Below are 16,176 nucleotides of genomic sequence, written 5' to 3'. Positions count from 1 at the left end.
GACCCAGTGAATTCCTAATCTGAAGAAAACCTTTCTGAAGCTGGGATGTTCTCGAAAATTGACAAGACCTCTGATAAGCCAGGGTGAGATGGGTCCCTGTACAACAACATCTGCCACTGTGGTTTTAACTACCACCACTACTACAGTAGTGTACACAAACCAAACAGCTATTGATCATCTATTCTGCCACCACTATGAACACCACTAATATCTGTGTCATCAGTGACAAGACCCACCACCTTCCTCATGTAGATGAAGTGAGAGTCCTCTATATTGGCAGCTGCTAAGGCGCTATCAGCTAAACAACCCTAGGAACAGACTAAGAGAGACCCAAAGGTGGAACTCTTAATGAAACCACCTATGGGGATTACTAATCTGTCTACACTAGAGCAGATCCCCATTTACAAGTTGGATTACCAGGAGCTAGCTGCCATGTGGACTACAAGTTGGGTCCTCTATAATTGAGAAGACGACTGTGGCAGAAAACATTGCTTCTACAGTAGCTTGAGAAGAAAACTTGCTACTTGTGGGCTGAGATAAAGTGAGCTCCAATAAAAGCTTGGTCACTGGCGCATCACTACAATGGCCAGTTGGAAGACCACAGCTGCTCTTGAGGATTTCTTAACTGGGTTAACTTTCTGTATATATACTTGTTAAAAAATTGCCTTGTAACCTTGAAACAATAAATACTATAATTCTGAATCAACTAAGTGTACCTTCACGAAATATGGAATGCCTTTAGTAAACATTACAAGTACGTTGTAAACAGAATTTCAGATTTGTCTGAATTTACAAAGCCTTTCGTGAGTCAGACTGAGTGCAAGGTAATATTCATCTTAAGAATAAAAACGCTTTTTTTATCTTAGTTTTTCAGGAAAATTTTGTATTTCATCTGTTATTTTCTCTACCCTAATGCTCTAGTAAAATAAGCAATGTAGGGTAAATGAAAAGATGAAAAATAAGAAATTAATTTAAATTACCCGTTTTTTGGTTTCTATAACGTCTGAATATTGTAACAGGCAATTAAACAATATTTATTTTTACACCTAAAGCTAATACCTTTCATATGTCAATCTTGTGACTAGCATTTTTCTCAGTGTCCTTGCTGTAGCGTCATGTTTTATAACTCTTAACTCGTGATTCTCAGTACCAATTAACCAGTTAACTGGGCTTTGTATAGTTCTTGACCTAATTCCATAATACAGGCATTTTTACTTACACCATTTCTTCGTGTATGTATATCATACTCAGAATAGTTAAATCTCTGTAGCTTCTTTCTTAACTCTTGAACATCAAAAATACTAAAGCAATTGTAAAATTCCCTCAAAAATATCCAGTTGCTTGACTCCTTAAGAGAATTGTTTTTACTAGTAAACAAAATTTACCAGTAACATACGTTGTTTCCATCTCTCTCTCTCTCTTCATCAATCAATGTTTACATCAGTACTAAATTGCTTATTACTTTTTCATAATCAATATATCTTATACAGTATCAATGGTTTACATCCAACAAAGGTACAGATAATATTGATTAATATACTAAAGATTAGATTATGACGATTACTTTCATATGATATATATATATAAACTTCAATAAAATATGACATTCAAAAGAATTAATAATTGAGTAATATATATACTATTAACTATCAGAACATGAAATAAATACATATCAATGTAACTATACGTCATTTAGTCCTCTTCTCAAAACTGTAAAATTCTCATCAAAAATGATGGAAGATCAGCCCCTTGTTGTTCAGAATCCATTCATATAAGGCACGTGCCATTCATTTGGAGCAATGCTTGTGTGGATGTTGGTGGTATACACAATGAATCCTTTCTGGAGAATTTAAATGTCTATATGGAGGGCATCCATAGTCCTCCAGGTTCACACAAGGGAGGCCAGTCCAGTGGCTTAGTATTCTTTCCTTCTCATGGTATAAATCTTTGAATAACTCTCAATCAACTGTTAATACAGCATAATCAATTCCCAAAATGTGTGCTCTCCATCCGACCATTGGAGTCCATATAGGTTGGTAGTGCACCAATTAACCTGCCGGCAACCTTCCTCACTTAAGGCCTCTGCTGGATATGGGGGATGAAACCAGTAGGTGTCCTTCCACCCAGTTACAGCTAATTCTTTGGTGATATAGTTTCCCCCAACCCTAAAACCTATTTCTACAATAGCTGACTTTGTTCTTTTCTTCAACAAGGTTGACCTATAATCACAATATACAGTTACTAACTAGTTTCTTCCAACACTATCACACAGTCTTTTTTTCATACATGATGTGTTCTGTTTCTGTTCGGTCACGCACTTCTTTCTAGATACAGTCACACTGTCATTGGTAGGCAAATGATAGGCCATCTTTGTTTCTTGCTGCACTAACAGTTCGTTTCTTAAGTTGTTGTCATCGGCTACAAATTTGTTGTTTCTTAAACTTTTGCTGTACCTATTAATTTTGACTATTGTAATACTTGAATAATCGGCTAACCTCACCAACTGGTTAGACCAATTCAATTTTGTGACCAACTATACAATCAGTCTATTTCCTGATTAGATGGGGCCTATTTATTCAATTTGGCTATTCAGTAGCCTCTGAATAAGACAATCTTTCATTTCGTGGCTTTGTTCTTTTATTCTTTTTAGCTTCACACAGAACATCTAATGTTAATAACTTTATCAGAGCCAGTTTTTCTAGTTTAGTATATAATGTTATGCTTACCAGTACTACTACTAAGCATAAGGTTCCCAATACTGAATTTGATATTTTCTAATCATCTAACCTCGGGTCTTTCTGCTGTAGCTCGTAAACGATCTACATGCTGTTGAAATTCCTTAATAGTTAATCCTGACTTTCTAGGAAGTAGATGTATAGTTTCTTCTAATATGTTTGTTAATTCTTTAATGTCTGCTTCTACATTTAAAATCTGAATTAATTGTGATTCTTTATTAGTTAATAGTTCCTGTAATTTTGGGATCTTTACATTTAATTATTAAGCTCCTACATACTTAGTTTCACTTCTAAAACTGGAGGGCAAAGTAATACCTTGATCATGAGCTGAACAATTTCTAGTTAATCTCAGGTAACCACTATCTCTTAATTTAACTTCTCTTGTGTGATAATCAAATTGATGTACATTCGATTTTGGACATACTACAGATAAAATAAGCTCATCCTTAACATTAAATAACCAAGTTCCTGGAGCCTTGATCTTATAGAAATAGAATGGTTTAGGAAAAATTATTCTTTTCTCGCATAATTCAGTTATTCTGTTCTTAATTCCTGTAAATATAACATAATTACAAATTACAATAGGTACTGAATAAATTCCTGAATTAGGATCACATACTCCGATAGATCCTTCTATACATCTTAACACATCTTCCTCTGTCATTTCTTGATAAGTATGCTGATCACTTGAAACAGCAATATACAGTTTTTAATTCTCTGTTGTTAGAGCTAACGAATGATTTAAACTTAATGGCAAAGGTATGATTCTATAAAGTTTAAACATTCTATCTGTTGCTTTTAAGTGTATCTCTATAAATATCCTTAAAGTATCCCTGGTTGCGGCTGTATTTACATCAGCCTATGCATAGTATATGTAAATCTGATCACTATGAGTAGGGATCAAAAATTGTAAATTGTCAATTTCATCTAATACTCTTTCTAACTTACTCTGGGTAGGCATTATATACCCAACTTTCTATCTGCAGCTACAAACAACACTTATACTAACTTAGCTAATTCTGTCGTGCTACTTCCTACAGTAAAAGATAACTGTTGTAAATTATTCTGAATCCTAGTGTTAAAACTAACATTTCCGTTCCTGCTTTATGTAACTCAGTTTGCCTGATTCTAATGTGTATCAATGTATTAGTAATGTTCACTAAGGCCTTAGACTTTCCTAATTTCTTGGCCATGCAATTCAATTGTCTGGTTTAATGAATTCATTGTAGATGCCTGTTCACCTATTAAATGAATCATTTCCTTAGATACTCGTCTGTGTCATTCTATCTTCTCATTTAATTCCTGTAAATCATCAGTGGTTGTGGTTCCAAATACGAATTTAAAAGTGTTTCCACCCACATTTATTAAACCTGTTTCTGTCAAGTTTTGTCTTATATCCATATGCTATATTTAATATCTATTAATTCTAATAATAACCATCTCGTCATAATAGTGTCTAATCGGTGTTTTATAGTTTTCTTGTAAGATTCTTGCTAACTGTGCGATAGCTGTTCCCTGATATCTCATGTGCTGTAGTGTCCCATCTTTAGAACTTTGTACATCAAAACTAACTTGAGTATTCACATCAAATGAATTCTCGAATGTTACTAACTCTTTTTGTAAACATACCGTTATGTCTCTGGTCGTTTTTTAATTACTTGTAAAAATTCTTTCCGAAGAACTTCAGCGATACAAGCCCTTTCTCAAATAAAATTAGTTTATTCTTTCACAATTCACTTTGCAATACACTTAATTTTCACAGTCACCTTAACTTAAACACACGCTATAATTTACAATGAACGATTCACGCACTTTACCTACTACCGCTCAATTGTCTGTCTATATCTTCAATCTCTCTGTCTGCTATCAATTCCAATTAATTGTCTGGCACACTTATATACAAGAATAGAGGGCGCCTAGCAAATACTGGATTATTCGCGATGTTCTCCGATCTTTCTAGAACTCATTATGTGTTACCATTGTCACGTGACTTCCGCTGTCGTAACAATACTAATAACTGAACATAATATGGAAATGGTATGTCCTCAACAATTATTCATTTGTCTCCCGATAATATAAAATTACCTTCTTCAACAAAAACCACACCTACCTTGTTTTCCACAATACTTACATTCTGTCCAGTCCCAATCCTTACCATCAGTAACATAAGAATCTAGGTCAATAGATACATCTACTAATAATACAAGTAGTTATAATACTTATACAATACACACTACAAATATACATATATATATATATATATATATATATGCCTTATCCTACTTAGATTATTTACAATTTCGTAAGTAGCCTATCATGTTGTTGAATACATCAATTACACTGGCTTCATGAGATGCAGCATTGACTGTATTTACGTCACTTTTAAGTTTGTGTACAACTACTTGAGGATTGAATCTCCCTCATATCCTGGGTTGTAAGAGTCACTTCCGGTGAAGTCCATATAGGGTTGTGTGATATAAGATTATAATCATGGGTCACTAAATCATCTTGTGTTGTCACTGGGATACTACCCTCAGTTATTGTGGCACTATCTTCTCTGTTTCCAATACTAACTGGGGTATCTTCTGTTATTATTACTTCATCACTTAGTACAACACTTTCATCATCTTCTAACACTAGTGTTTCTGGTTCCAGTATATCTTCTTCATCATAGAAAGATCAATCAAACTCACCTAAGTTATTAGTCTCTTCAAGAATACTCTTATCTTGTTCCTGTTTCTTAGTTTCGCCTACTACACACTCACATTGATAAGGTTTGTAACCTTTTACTTTCTTTAACCCATTAACATGTACTAGCTGTTTACCTTTTCCATAGATCTCAAAATTAAACGGACTAGTTTATTTAAGGACTCTAAACGTAACATTCCATAACTTCGCTAACTCTTTAGTGTTTCCTTTTTTAACAATTGAGGTGTATAACAATACTTTGTCCCGGAACTTTTATATAACTAATTTGTGCCTTCTTATATACTTCTTTCTCTCTACTTTCAGCAGCTTTAGTTAAATGTTCATTAGCTAACTCAAGTGCTAACTGCATTATATGTAATAGTTCTGCCCTATAGTCATAATCTACTGCATAATTAACTTTTCTAGGAGCTAATATCTCCTGCATGGGTAACATAACATCTCTACAATGTAATAGGAAGAAGGAACTTTCCCGAGTAGACTCATTCTCAGCAGTTCTATATGCTAATAATAACAAATGAATCTGCTCATCCCAAGTTTTCTGATCCTTCTCACACTTATGAGAGATCATATCTAACAAAGTTCGATTAAACCTTTCTTCAAAACCATTAGCAGCTGGGTGATAAGCAGTATTCCCATATTTTTTTACACCTAATACCTCACAAACTTCTTTCATTAATTTAGAAATGAGTTAACACCTCTATCTGTCAGCAAATACTGTGGTATGCCATCTCTAGCTACTATGTTATTCACAAAAGCCTTGGCGATTGTTTCTGCTTTCTGATCAGTTTAGCATATAGCCTCAGGAAGCCTAGTTAAGTGGTCCGCAACTACTAACACATATTTGTTTCCTGTGTAGGACGTGAGCAATGGGCCTTATATTTCCATAGCCACTAGCTGAAAAGGTGTTGTTAGATTAAATGTTCTTAGTTTGGTCTCGTTTTTGACATTCTAGGCATGAGTCACAATAATATTTAATATTTCTTCCTATATTTAGCCAAAAGAAAATCCTACTTATCCTACTGTATATTTTAGTAAAAGCTAAGTGTGCCGTGAATGGCGTGTCTTGATATGTTTTCAAAATTTTAGTTTTTAAGTCATAATAATAATAACCACAGCCAAGGGAACCGGCTTTGAAAAAGTTAAATACTGTTTTAGGCAGAGTGTTTAGGCCTATATAGCTGTTTTTCTCATACCTCCTCTCGAGTAGCTACTTCAATCAGATCAAACAAAGTTGCTTGAGGGGTATTTGCTTCATTTACATAACATTATTTATTACATAAAGCTTCCCTTAGTTTCTCAAATGCTTCCTGTCTTTTATCTGACCACTGAAATTATATAAACCTTATATAAAATCCTAAATTTACATTTACTCTTTACATTATAAACCTGTAGTTTCGTTTTCATCAAACTACAATAATACTGCACCTATAACAAAACCTGAAGCATCTGTGCTTAAGATAATGACTTTAACCCTTTTACATAAGGTATATGAATCAAATATGTATTCTGTATCTTCTTCTTGTAATACTTTTTTCGTAAGTCATTTAATACTAGATCTTTCTTTTGCTCACTAATTACATGATCTAAATCCCAAATTATTTCTAACTCGTCATTATTTTGCAGTTTTTACTTCTTTTACTTTGTTAATTATCTGCTTTTCTTTGGTTTCTGTTGCATTTTCTACTCTTATTCTATTCAAAACATCGACATTAGAATGCTTTTTTACCTAGTCTATGTATTATTTCAAATTCATAATCCTGTTGTAATAATGACCATCTTGCTAACCTAGAGAAGGACCTTTTAATGTTATCAACCATCTCAATGGTGAATGATCTGTGATAATAGTGAACTTCCTACCATATAGCTAACAATGGAAAGTTTTAATTCCATGCACTATGGCTAGCATTCCTGTTCTGTAACTGAATAATTTATCCCAGCTTTTCCTAGCTGTCTACTCTGATAAACTATAGGACTTACTTTTCCATTTTAATCAAACTACAATAATACTGCACCTATAACAAAACCTGAAGCATCTGTGCTTAAGATAAACTCTTTACTGAAATCTGGGTAACTTAGAATTAGTGCTTTTAATAAAGCTTCCCTTAGTTTTTCAAATGCTTTCTGTCTTTTATCTGACCACTGAAATCTTATTTCTTAGTTAATTCAGCTAAAGGCTTTGCCAGCAGTGCAAAATGTGATATAAACCTTATATAAAATCCTACAAACCCTAAGAATGCACGAACATCTTTTAGTGTTTTAGATACTGTATAGTTTTTACACACTTCTAACTTCTGTGGATCAGGTTTTACACCATCTGCAGTCACCAAATGACCTACATATTTTACTTTTTTCAGAAACTGACATTTACTTTGCTTAAGCTTTAAGTTTGCTTTCCATAATCTATCACTCTAAGTGTTCTTCAAAACTTCCTGCAAACACTATAACATCATTTAAGTGACAGGTAACACTCTGAGTCTTGCAAGCCTGATAATACAACATCCATTAATATCTGGAACATTGAAGGAGCATTGCATAAGCCAAAAGATTTATATTAAACTGATATTTCCTGAAGGTAATACAAAAGCAGGTTTAGCTCTATCTTCTTCTTCTATCTCTATCTGCCAATATCCACTTTGTAAATCCATAGATGAAAAGTACTTACTCTTACCTAACCTATTTAAGATTTTTTGGATATTAGGTAATGGGTAGATGTCTTTGACTGTTACTCCATTCACTTTCTGTATTTCGACACAGAACATTAATTTCCCATCCATCTTAGGAACTAATACAACTGGAGATGCATATGAACTACTACTGTCCTCTATTACTCCTTGTTCAAGAATCTCTTTTACACATTCTATTAACTCAACCCTATGTTTTTCTGGTACTCTATAGGGTCTCTGTGCTCTAGGCTTATTATCACTCAACACATCTTGTGCTCAACTTTATTTGTACAACGATTAGAGTCATTTTCTCCTACAAATATATCTCTATACTCTTCCAACAACATTATCAAACCATGTTTATGTTTCTTTTCCATATTTCATAAGATAGAATCCCACTCTATCCTATTTTGCTGTACCTGTTTCTTAATATTCGTAACATTATGATGTCCTACCATAGCTAATTGTTCTCTACTACTAGCCTTACCTACTACTATGTGCTTAGGTAGTACTACTTTTTCTTCTTTTACATTTAACACTTTTATAGGCACTGTGTCTCTCTCTGACACTTTACTAACACAAGCTGCTATATAAACTCATGTTTCATCTATCTTAGTAGGCTCAATTAACACTTCTTCATTACATTCAAAGTCATTTACTTTAGATTCAACAATAAATTGACTTCTTGCAGGTACTTCATTTACTTTAACTAATCTCACAGGTATTTTTTCTTTCAAATACTTCTGTTAGGATTCTCTGTTGCTTTTGTTAGGTATAAGTCATCTGAGGGGTTTGAATTACTATTTTCCTGTTTTAAAGTCTTATTTGCTAACTTACTCTGCCTTATCTTATTATCATTCACCTTATTTTTTATGACTACCATCGTCAATTCTGCTGGATTTAGAGTTTTTCTGTATACTCTTATTCCTTGGCTTTCCCTTAGAACACTTATTATTCTTACTTCTCTGACTTTGTCAGGTATTGTTACACTCTAGGAGATCAGTGCTTTCATGTTTTGACTGTTGATCCTCAACCTTGCTAAAGCTAGCATTAGGCAACTGACTATTAACTTCAGCCAGCAGGAAGGTATCATGTGTTTCCACTGTTGCACATAAGTCTGAAGGTTCAAGTCCCTCAAAACTTAAGATTTCCGTTTCTACATGTAACCTACCCAAAGTAAGAGATATTTCAGTGTCATAAGCCATTAAGAAATCTGATACCATCCGTTTCTAAATCTATTTGCTTACAAATGTAAAATGAGTGTTTGAACTCCAACTTTCCTACTTTTATGTGTACACTATATTTACCTACTGTTTTAATAGGGTGTCTTATCACAGAAGTTAAAATACTTCTAGAAACTTCTTTCCAAGCATTATCTAACAATGTTGGGCTTTTATATACTAGCTCTGCACTTAGTAGTGAAGATTGAGCACCTGCATCAACCAAAAATCCGACATATTATACCTTCTATTTCTACTAGGTGATACTTTCTATTGGTGATACTTAAGTAACACTATGGACACCCAATCTATTATCCTTAACTGCCAGAACTACCTCTACTTTTGCTCTGTAATCCCAGTGAGGATTACGTTTTTTGACTCTACAGTGAATGTAGGGCTACCATTATTTCTTGGGGGACTTTCTTCTGTAAACTCCAGCCTTTTGGACTTTTCTGTTTTCTGCCTTTCATTGATGTCAGCAATCTCAGTCTATGTGGCCCTTGATACCACAATTAAAACATGCTACCTGTTCATTTCTTTTCTGTTTCTGAAAAAAATTTTTGCTATTTGACCAAATTTGCCACAGTTAAAACACTGGAAGCCATGTGGTTTACTTTGTTTATTTTGCCAATCTGCTTTACCCTTTTCAAGCCTGTTTACTACATTTACAGCAGAGTGTTTAGGCCTATATATCTGTTTTTCTCATACCTCCTCTCGAGTAGCTACTTCAATCAGATCAAGCAAAGTTGCTTGAGGGGTATTTGCTTCATTTACATAACATCTAGCTGCATTACTATACAACCCTCATTCATATTCAGATTTTAAAGTATCTTGTATCATCAACTCGTTTGGGTGTATAAGCCCTACACAGTCTATCTCCTAACTCCTGCAACTTATCTCCAAAAACTTGGACAGATTTGCCTTGTTGTTGAGTTAAGTTGCACATCTCAGTTAGAATTATGTTTGTTGTTTCTCACTTCCTATACTGCTCTACTAACCTACGTACTGAATACTGAAAATCTGTGGTCTCACACAGTTTGCTACAAGCCCTAATGTAGCATTTTGATTCTCCTACTTTTCTTAATCCCAATATGTCTCCCTTCTGGGCATCAGTCCAGCCTGATATTCTGGCAGCTTCATTTAAGGCATCAATAAAGTTCTCAACATCCTCATCAAGTCTACCATGATATAATGGTATGATGCTCGTTAAATATGTGCAGCATGGACCTTCTTGTGCAGGTTGCTCTGCTACAGCTTCATAGCTAGCATCAGTCCTTCAGTTGATTCTAGGGCATGTACCACTCTCTTCTGTAGTCGTGTCTACACCAGCAGTTGCCATATTCACTTACTCACTACTTATTTTTAACTTACACTACTTATAGTACTCCTGCTGACTTTTTACTTTACTCCTTTCTGTACTCTAACCAACCTGTCATTAGCTACTCCAAAAATCCTGTCGACTGCGCCAGTTGTAATGGACAGCACTTTTAGGGCTACTCATTGGAGTTTCGACTATACTTTCAATTACACCAAACTGATTTAGTTGAGGATTGCAGTGGCGAATGGAGCTCACAAGTCACTAACTCGAGGTCATTTACAGTTAGAATAAAGAAATGGATTCCAAGACTGACATTGAATAAAATACATCAACATTTATTAAGTACTTCCACATAGTATACACTTTTAACATCAATAGTTAATCATTTACTAAACTGTTAGTTTCTTACAATTCTAATTTTCACTTTTCAGTTAAACACTATTAACCAATACATATATAGAATATTTCTCTCTATTATAAGTATTAACGTACTTTAGTAAACTACATTAATTGAACAAGAGATAACAATTCTATACTTATAACAAGGTCAGACTGGTATACTTCTGGAGGTTGGAAATCTTTATATTCATATTGACCCGATTTAATAGCTAATTTCTGCAACTCCTTGGGTGTTTCAAAAACAAGAACCAAAACTCAAGTAATTGGTTACTGTGATGGTGAGTGCTCTGGTTGATTTTTACTTGTACTAACACACTGGTCTGGAGTAACAGATCTCACATCAAAGTACCAATTTGAGATGCTATCATAAACTTTTTAGTAGCCTTTACAGTGCTACTAACTCAGTCAGTAACTTATCACTGTCAACCTCGTGACTAGCATTTTTCTCAGCATCCTCACTGTATGTTCATTCTTAACTTGTGATTCTCAACATTAACTAACCATTCAACTGGGCTTTGCCTAGTTTGTGATGTAATATAGGCATCTTTACTTATGCCATTTGTTCATGTATGTGTATCACACTCAGAATACTTAAATCTCTGCATCTTCTTTTTTAACTCTTCAACATCAAAAGTACTGAAGCAATTTTAAAATTCCCTCAAAAATATCCAATTGCTTCATTAATAATATGTAATCAAAAACACATCAGGTTTGAAAAAAAAAGGTGTGGCCAGTAAAGAATTGAGCATGTGACTTAAAGGAATGAAATTAAAATTGGCAGGCAAACTGGTAGCTACACTTATAGCATTGATAAGAATTTTACTAATCATTCATTAGTTAGCCCTGCCACGATTGTTGTTCAACTTGAGGCATGATGGTGGGTAAAACAAAATACATGGCCTAGCTAACTAATAAATGAATATCTGCTGTAAATTTCTTATCAATGCTCTAAGTGCAATAACCAGTTTTGGCCACCAATTTTGATTTCATTCCTTTAAGTCGCATGCTCAATCCTTTTGGGCTGCATGTTTTTACACACCAAAGGTGTTTTTGATTAGATGTCATGAATTTTTGTCAATACACACCAACAAACCACACCAAGTAAGAAAGTAACCAACATTAGCTTCAGAATCACAACTTTATTATTCTGAACAGAACCAACTAGATTCTTTAAAATGTATAGTTTAAAATTTGGGAAAAAAGAAAAATTTTATTAATCACTGTACAAGGTTCCAAAACACTGTTATGGGTATTGCCAGAAAACAAAAGCTATTTGTAGGAGAAATTAGTGAAATGTTCTCCAAAGGATAGCAATCAACATTTAGAGATCACACAGAAGAAGAAATTCATTTGATTGTGGATAGGTATGATGAACTTATTAAGAAGTTGAATGGATCAACTTAAAGGAAAGAAGTGGCTGTTGCAAAAGAAGATACAAAACCCTGAAAACAAAGAAACAGTATCAAGTGTAAAATATACAACTATTTGAACACGACTAGGGAGATATTCATAATGACAATAATAAAGCTAACCTTCTGCAGTTTCTGCTGGAAAATTTGTCAGAAATGAAGGAATTTACAGTATATTATACATGTTAGGGAAATTCAAAAATAGCTCATATCGCAGGTATCACTAAAAATGGTGTTATGGGTAAATCAGAAATTGTTTCTTTGTCATGCACTTATTTCATTATTTCAGTATACAAGTAAGAGGACAAAAGATTGAAGGAGTTGTACATTATGCTTAAAGTTTACTTCATACCAATTCATATGGTTTGTGTAAACTTGAAACTGAAGAACAAAAGATGCTCCCATTTTTACATGCTGTCAATGGACGCTATACAAATGGATTATTTTATAAATCACTTGTGTGTTTGTTTTTGAATTTTGCACAAAGCTACCCGAGGGATATCTGCCCTAGCCATCCATAATTTGACAGTGATAGACTAGAGTAATGGCAGTTAGTCAATACCACTCAATGCCAGCTCATGGGCTACTCTGTTACCAACTAATAATAGGATTGCCCATTGCCAGTAATGATGAAAGGGAAAAGTTATTTTCTAGTGAACATGCCAATACATGCCACATTTTGAACTGGTAGTTAGCATCATAGAAAAATTTCGTGATAATAAAGTAAATATTGTCACAAAAAATTTATCACTGAGTATTTAACAATTTAAGCTCTTTGAGAGCCTACATGTATGTTTGCAGGCCAGATCTTTAAATGCTTGTTTGTTTTTTTTGTTAAGTGGTGCTGTATCACTTTTAAAGATATCTTTCAAACTATTATGTAGGTTAAAGCTGATGAACAAACACCAACAATAGTCAATAATCATAAACAATTGTGAGCAGCCATTGTTTAAAATGGCACTTTAATTCTAATTCGCTCATAGTTCTAGAGATTGTAAATGTGAAAAATGAAGATATCTTGTGATTCATGCAAGCGTTGGGGTGATCTAGAAATTTATGTCCTATTATAGAAGTGAATGACGAACAAGTATAAGACATGAAAGCCTTATGTCCAGACTGAAGATTAGAAGGGAAAATATTCTGGTTTTAATCCAGAAACGATGGAAAATAAAGACATTGCTTTAGTGAAAGATTAGAACAAAATACTTAAATGCAAGAAAGGAATGAGAAAAGTTTATAGAAATCATAAAAGAATACCGTGTACATTCTGCAGCAATATTTATAATCTGAGCTTGACATGGTATAGATAACTGAAAAGGAAAACGTGATCCAAGAGTTCACAAATGAAGACAATTAGTTATTATCCCAGCCAAATGAGTTGTAACTTAAAAGTCCTAGCAGCAATTGTGTGACAAGCTCAAATATTTAAACCCTTTAAAATTGATTGTTCTTTCCATTTTATTTACTTTCCAGTAGCTCAATGGTACAGCCTTGGTCAAAATGTTTCCACACTATTCTATATTGATATTATTATCTACATGCATGGAGTAGTTAGTGAGTAAATGCCCAAGTAGTAACAGAGAAGGTAGCATATGATCAGACAAACATGTACAAATTGTTATTCTGGTCTTTATTAGCTGTTTTGAGCATTTGTTTGTCAAAACACACATACACATTTGTTTTGTATAAAAGGGCTTTTGGTGTAATCTTTTTCGTAACAGATCAACACTTTGTTCAGACAGTTTCTCTGTACTTGGTATAGAGTTATGCCTCATCACATGCCAGAAGTTATAGGGTGTCAAACTGTTTGACTCCAGAAATTTTATGAAGCAAATGGACGTTGTCAAAACAATAACGTACCCCAGTGTACTGTATCCAGAATCTTGAAACATCATCTGACTACCAGAAACATTGTTCCAAGAAAATCTACTGGTAGACTCCAAAAACTATTGCCCAAGATGACTCTGTTTTGACTACATTAACACGTCAAGATCGAAAGAAGTCTTGCAACACCTTACAACAAGAATGGCATGAACACATTCATTCCAGGGTAACCAGAAGAACAGTGAATAGGAGACTGATCAAACAAAATTATTTTGCAAGAAGACCTATCTGCAAACCCATATTAACCAGAATTCATCACTTCAATATGTTACTTGGGTAAGACAGCATGCCAACTTATAGTTGGGACACTGGTGGCATGCCATCTTTTTAGATGACTACTGTTTCTGGCTTGTTAAAGCTGATGGTAGGTTTAATGTTTGTCGTTTGCCTGAAGAACAGATGGGAAAGACACAGGATGCAGTGCAGTACATGTTTGAGCTGCTGTTCATCATGGTGGAAAAACACTCTTCATATATTTCAGGGAAACATCAATGGCGCCTCCTACAGGCATCACATAGAGACAATATTTCTTCCATATGCTAGGGCAAGATTTTACAATAACCCTGTGTTCCAGGATGACAATGCCACTGCCAACAGTGCACATATTGTACAGAGTTATCTCGACCAGGAGGACATTACAAGATTGCCATGGGTGTCAAAGTCTCTAGATTGTAATCCCATTGAGAACTGTTCGGCAGAATTGAGCCAGAAAATTGCTAACCATGACCCTAAAATAGCCACTGTAGCTGAGCTGCAACGTGTTTCACTTTGGGATGAAATCACGGTGGATTACATCAATAACCTCATTGACAGCATGCCATGTTACCTTACAGAGGTTATTAGAGTAACAGGAGGGCCAACCAAGTACTGAATGTTTAATATGAACCGATATAAGGTTACAGATGCTATTTATATTAATTGGATGTTATATTTTGCATTTTGTATGTTTTGATAAGTTTTTTGTGATAGGTGAAATGCTGAATTATACATCTTTCTACAGACGTTTGATCAAACTGTTTTCTGTTCTCATAAATCGTTCATGATTGCGCAGAACCTGTCTCATTATACATATTACATATGTAAATGCTTAATATAGGGTGTTTATAAAGTCTCTATCTATTTCAGTGAAATAACGGATTTTGTTGATTGGTATTGCAGAACTCCATGAAGATGAATGTGCAAGAATGTGTGATGGTGGTAACATTGCATATTCAAGGAAAGAAATGCAGAGAAATTAGAGAGAAGTTTGAAAGAAAATTTCATAAGCCAGTTTCTACAGACAAGACAATATGCAAATTGATGAATAGATTTAAAAAACTGGATCTGTTAATGATGACCCAAGATCTGTACATCCACGTGTCTCAGAGCATGCTGTAAATGCAGTATGAAAGGCTATCACAGAAGAACCATGCATGCACTCAGGCTGCCCAATTCAATGGTCTACAAACTTTTGACATCACATTTGCATAAGAAAAGTTATCTTCAGGTTTTACATGATTTGCATGAAGTGGATTATCCACAGTGAAGTGCAGTGTGTGCCAATCTTGTTGAATGCATTCAGAATGAAAAGTGAATGGACCACATTTTCTTTAGTGAAGAAGCAACTTTCTGTACATGTGGAAAGGTTAATTGCCATAACTGTCGCATATGGGCTAGTGAAAGACCTATTGATTTATCCTAAGAGATACTCCTAAAGTTAATGTCTAGTTGGGTTTGACTAAATCTAAGATTTATGGACCCATTTTCTTTGCTGAAGCTACAGTTACAGGGGCTATTTATCTGGACATGTTGCAGCAGTTCCTAGAACCCCAGTTGGTTGGGGATGGGATATGGAACACT

This window comes from Limulus polyphemus, unplaced genomic scaffold (genome assembly GCF_000517525.1).
Source record: "Limulus polyphemus unplaced genomic scaffold, Limulus_polyphemus-2.1.2 Scaffold2190, whole genome shotgun sequence".
NCBI lineage: Eukaryota > Metazoa > Arthropoda > Merostomata > Xiphosura > Limulidae > Limulus > Limulus polyphemus.
Note: the sequence above shows the minus strand (reverse complement) of the source record.